This window comes from Galeopterus variegatus, unplaced genomic scaffold, assembly GCF_000696425.1.
Source record: "Galeopterus variegatus unplaced genomic scaffold, G_variegatus-3.0.2 Scaffold2749, whole genome shotgun sequence".
Lineage (NCBI taxonomy): Eukaryota > Metazoa > Chordata > Mammalia > Dermoptera > Cynocephalidae > Galeopterus > Galeopterus variegatus.
Genome location: NW_007728860.1, coordinates 187,399 through 193,690, shown reverse-complemented (window position 1 = coordinate 193,690; position 6,292 = coordinate 187,399).

The following is a 6,292-nucleotide window of genomic DNA, read 5'->3' as shown; positions in this document are numbered from 1 at the left end:
TAATCCCCTGTAAATGACGTTTGCCAACTTAAGTCATATTTAGGATGTCCCCTAGGAGGGTACCAAATTTTTCCTTTTCCCATTTTTTAATCCATATAACCATTTACCTAGATGGTGGGAAGAGGATGGGGATTTCTATTGCTTATTAATTTCTTCTGTAAAAACAATTGCTCATGGCTATTCATAAGGTGTTTTTAAAACATCCATTGGTGTAATAAATTGACTCAAAAGGGACAATTTGGAATTGTTCAATCTTCCCGGATCTTTTGTGGGATAATCTAATTTTATGACAACAAATCTTTTGTGGGATAATCTAATTTCTTTTGTGGGATAATCTAATTTTATGACAACAACTGTTTGTGTGTCATTTTTTGCATCATTTGGAAACTCAGGAAACTGCCATGCTGACCAAAACATCAAAAGAGAAAGTGAAAGCCGCACCACTATGCCAAGGCAGAGATCTATACAATGAAAGCAAATGCTGGTAGCTGTGGCCCTGCCAGCAGCTCTCCCTCCAGGCCCTTGCCAACTCAGAAAGGGCAGCTCAAGCTATTCTTTTCAAGACCCTGCCATGGCGTGGACTGCGCCACCCAGCACCATTTACTGAAGAGGCAGTCTCTTCCCCAGTGTGTATTTTTGGTGTCTTTGTCAAAGATCAGATGGCTATAGGTGTATGGGTTGATTTCTAGATTTTCTATTCTGTTCCATTGGTCCATGTGTCTGTTTTTATGACAGTACCATGCTGTTTTGGTTACTGTAGCTTTGTAGTATAGTCTAAAGTCAGGTAGTGTTATGCCTCCAGCTTTATTTTTTTGCTCAGGATTGCTTTGACTATTTGTGGTCTTTTGTAATTCCATATGAATGGTAGGATTGTTTTTTTCCATTTCTGAGAAAAATATCATTGGAATTTTGATGGGATTGCATTGAATCTGTAGATCACTTTGAGTAGTATGGATATTTTCACAATGTTAATTCTTCCAGTCCAAGAGCATGGGATATCTTTCCATCTTGTGTCGTCTTTAATTTTTCTCAATAGTGGTTTGTAGTTCTTGTTATAGAAATTTTTCATACCCTTGGTTAACTTTATTCCTAGTTATTTTATTTTTACTTTTTGGTGATCATCGTAAATGGGCTAGCTTTCTTGATTTCTTTTTCTGCTAATTCATTGTTGGAGTATGGACATGCTACTGATTTTTTCATGTTGATTTTGTATCCTGCAACTTTGCTGAAATCATTTATCAACTCTTAAGAGATTTTTTAATAGAGTCTTTTGTGTATATATAGGATCATATCATCTGCAAACAGGGACAGTTTGACTTCATCTTTTCTAGTCTGGATGCCTTTTATTTCCTTTTCTTCCCTGATTGCTCTGGCTAGTACTTCCAACACTGTGTTCAATAGGAGTGGTGAGAGTGGGCATCTTTGTCTTTTTCTTGTTCTTAAGAGTAAAGCTTTCAGCTTTTCACTATTCAGGATGATATTGGCAATGGGTTTATCATATATGGCTTTAATTGTGTTGAGTACTTTCCTTCTATACCCAATTTATAGTCTTTTTCATGAATGAAAGTTGAATTTTGTCAAATGCTTTTTCAGTATCTATAGAGATGTTCATATGGTTTTTGTTTTTGCTTTTGTTGATGTGGCGTGTCACATTTATTGATTTGTGTATGTTGAACCAACCTTTCATCCAGCTGCCAGGATTTTAAATGGAAATGTTTTAAAGCAGTTGTGCCATTTACCTAGAGTAGGGGTTGGGGTAATATTGAAACTTCTCATTGCTTAAAGAATCCAGTACCATAGTACTTTTTTAAAAAATGTAATAATAACTCTGGTTAATGTAAATGCAGCAAGGTGAATAAAATTAAGACTTATTAAAAGTTAAAATAGCATGCCAATAAATCTGTAAGAACAATTAAGATCTTCTAGAAAGACCCAGAAAAATAAATTTGGTAACTGTTTATAAAAGCAATTAACTGAAATGGTACATATCCATAGACTTATTGGCAATGGGGAGTGGGCTGAAACTTTAAAGACCTGATGGCACTATTGCATTAGAATTTTATTGAGTTAATTGCATTTTTGAAAGCAAAGTCATTAAAAAAAATTTATCCTTGGGGCTAGCCACAGAATACCCAGATGAATGGTAAATTTCATAAATTTGGAGTAATTTAGGGAGAACTAAGTACAACTATTTAATTTCTAAACCAATGGGTGTTTAAGATTTATGATCTCTCCCATAATTACAAACATACATTATATATCATTTTATGTTAATGTGTTGCTGATGCTCTGCAACATTTGCACATTTTTATAGCAAAACATTTTATAAAATTTAACCAAAATTTGGATGCTTACTCCTGGCAAGTCAGTAGAGAGAGTGGAAGTGATTAGGGTGAAAGCACCAGAATAATGAAGCAATATGAACTGGCTTTGTTAAAGGTAGTCATTTTAAATGAGCTACAAAATGAACTGTTTTTCAAATATATGTAGTGTTCACTTGTCTAAAAGCAATTCTAAATAACACTTTAATCAAAGAAGTACTTATGCCAATATATTTAGTCCAGAAGAATATACTTGACACTTGTTAAATGAATGGCTTACACAAAGGAGATAGTGTTACATTAAGCTTCATTAATAATAAAACTGACTATTAGCATTTTGCAAGGAAGGCTAGAACTGATTTCCTCTGTAATGGGCAAAGTTAAATAACTATAGCTCATAAGTTTTAAGTCAAATACTGCTCATTCATTGCTGCTGGTCTTGTCAATACTTGCTGTAAAGGTTTGGTCCCAATACGAGACTGATAAAATGGTTTTTAATTACCAGACTATAAATACAGCTTTTCAGTAGAGTTGCACTTCTTTTCACACTGGCCTGTTTGATTTCTGATAATTTGTACTGCTGACTCTGCTTACCTGTTTTTCAATAGTTACAGTCTGAGTGACTTCTTGTCCATATGGTGATAGGTAAGTCTCCTTGGAGAACATCTTTGACAAACTGCCCTATTGATCTCTGTTATTCTCTGCTGCTTGCAGCATTAAATAGAGCCTTGATTTCTTGTCTGATGTGTTCACTGTGTAACAATTAAGCAAATGTAATATTTTCTTGTATTACATAAAAATCAATAGACCTCTTGCTCTTATGGAGTTGATCATGGTGAAGGATGAACTCAACGATGGCTAAGGGCATGGTTCAAAAATTAAAATATCATTCATTTGATTTATTAACTCTGGTTGTGAACCTTTTAGTCTGAAAAATGCTTCCCATCGAACAGGAGTGGTTTAAGTTTTCTTTAAAGTTGCATATTACATCAAAGCCTGTGGCCTAAAGGGATGAAGTATAAATGCTGGAAGTCAGGAGATTGAGGCTATTTTTAGTATCAGTGCTGTCATTTTGACCTCAGGCTAATAACTTTACTCCTTGTGTCTTAGTTTTTCCACCTGTAATTTGAGAAGAACAAAACAAGAGACCTTTTTACCTCAAAATATATCATGAATATTCTTGAAAGCACACAGCAATTTTACTTTTATTTCAGTAAAAGCTCTATTTTTATAATCCATATTCTTCTGTTCCATATATTTATATTTAAAGGATTTCATTAATAAAAAGATTTCAAAAATAAGCTGAGGGGGAGAGAGGGAGAGATACATTGAAGGCATTTTGTGTCAGTGTATCTGCATGCACACCCATTAATCCTTAACTAGCAAGGGGGGATCCCAGTTGACCCTACCTTTCTGGATATCAAGTTTTCTTAGCTTTTCTGCCTATCCTTTTTAAATGGGATTTTGTCTTTAAAATAATCTGGGTAAATTTTTTTTTTTAATGAAGATGTGATTTTAGAACAAGAAAAAGTATCTCTTGCATCTCTTCTCTTATTTGTATACAAATCAATTATCAAGTGTTGGAAAAAATTTTCTAGCAAAATTCTTAGTTCCTATGTAAGTTGTGAACCACTATAAAGATATAGTAACAGAGTTGGGAGCATGAAAAAGGTTGCTAATATAAAAATCCCTAGTTTCTCAGTGCTGATGTTCTAACACACCAAACTATACAAATTGTTATAATTTCTTTCATTACATATATTTGGTCATTAATTTAATATTTTGCTAGTTGTTGACTTCAGTAAATTTTGAAACGTTATTAATTATTAAAAGCCATATGTATTTCTTTTAAAAAGTGCATTTTATTTTTTGTCGTTTATATTTATATTCATCCAAAACTATAAGCACAGAAGATGTATAATCCTTTATGAAATATCTTTTAACTCTATTAAAGAATGAATGGTGTTTAAATGAGTGGGATGACAAAAAAGGCCAGGATCTTGGTTTCACTTGACTTAAAGCTAGTCCAGATAACAGAAACCTTATCCTAAAGCTTGCGGATTGGGTATCTACTTTTTTTCATCACTTACTATTCAGACAGTAATGACATTTGGGGGCATCTTAACCTAAACAAGTACTTAGCATTACATCTCACCTGGGTCAACAGTCTAGGGTATCAGAGTAAAACTGCGTTACTGTAAATTAATGGAAAATGTAACTGCACTTTGCTGAAAGATCAATGTCCAATAAAGGCTGCACAATCAAATCTTGTTGCAATGATTGAGGTCTTTAATTGCCTTTCAAAGATAAGGTGGTAATCAACACAGCTTTAACTGATCTTTTTTACTAGTTCAATTACATGCTAATGACTAGTGCCAAGTCAGAATCTTTAACTACTTATTAAATCTTATGTTAGTAATGAAAAATTACTTAAGCTACACAATCAATAGAACACAAATCTTAATTACTATATTTCACTTTCATACCATTTTATGTGCTTGACAAATGTTTCATAAGAGCTTTCCCAACAATGAGAAGTGTTATTAGTAGTGACCACAGTCCACAGAGTATTTTTCCAATATAAATTGGAGATCAGATGTTGAATTATTTTCTTTTAATGAAAATGTGGTTAAAATAGTTTCCACTAACATATGCTTGACCATCCAGCTACTATTCAGAATTCTTTTCTGCTAATTGAGAGTACTAATACAAATGGGATAAAATAAATCTAGATTGCTTTTAGTAAGTGTATATCTAAAGTTCAGTTAGCTTTTTTTTTTTTTTTCCTTTTTGTCTTTTTTCGTGACCGGCAACGGATCGCAACCCTCAGTGTCGCGCCCGTACCGGACCGGGACCGGCCACGGGATCGCAACCCTCGGTGTTGCTCCCGCCCCTCGCTCAGCCAGTGAGCGGCCGGTCCGCATGCGGGATCCGAACCCTCGGTGGGAGCGCCACCGTGCTTCCCAAGCAGCACACTATAGTAGTGCGCCACCGGGCCGGCCCCAGTTAGCTTTTTAGTAGAGAAATTCTTATATTTTGGGAAAGGATAAAGTAAAGGCAAATGACAAAAGAAAAAATAGATAAATTGGACTTCATAAAAATTAGAAACTTTTGTGCTTCAAAGTACAGTATCAAGGAAATGAAAAGACAACCCACAGAATGGGAGAAAATATTTGCAAATTATTTATCTGATAAGGGACTTATATCCAGAAGGTATAAAGAACTGTTAAAACTCCACAACCTAATTGAGAAAATGGATTTGAACAGACATTTCTCCAAGAAGATATACAAATGGCTAATAAGCACAAGAAAAGATGTTCAACATGAATTATTAGGGAAATTCAAATCAAACCCAGAATGAAGTACCACTTCACAACCACTAGAATGACTATAAACAATAAGACAAATAACAAGTATGGGCGAAGTTGTGAAGAAATTGGAACTCTTTTACATTGCTAGTGGCAGTGTAGAATGGTGCAGCTGCTTTGGAAAAGGTTGGCATTAAACATGGAGTTACCATATGATCTAGCAATTCTCCTAGGTACGCACCCTAGAGAATGGAAAACATACGTCCAAAAACTTGTACATGAATGTTCATATCAGCATTATTCATATTAGCAAAAAAGTGGAAACAACTCAAATATCCATCATTTGATGAACAGATAAATAAAATATGGCATAGTCACACAATGGAATATTACTTGGCTAAAAAAATAAAAAGAAAATGAAGTACCAATACATGCTACAGCATTGACAAAGCTTGAAAACATTATGCTTAGTGAAAGAAGCTAGTCATAAAAGACCACGTATTGTATAATTCCATTTATATGAAATGTCTACAATAAGCAAATCTACAGGGAAAGAAAGTAGATAAGTGGCGGGCCGGCCCCATGGAGCACTCGGGAGAGTGCAGCGCTTGGGAGCGCAGTGGCGCTCCCACTCCAGGTTTGGATCCTATATAAGGATGGCCG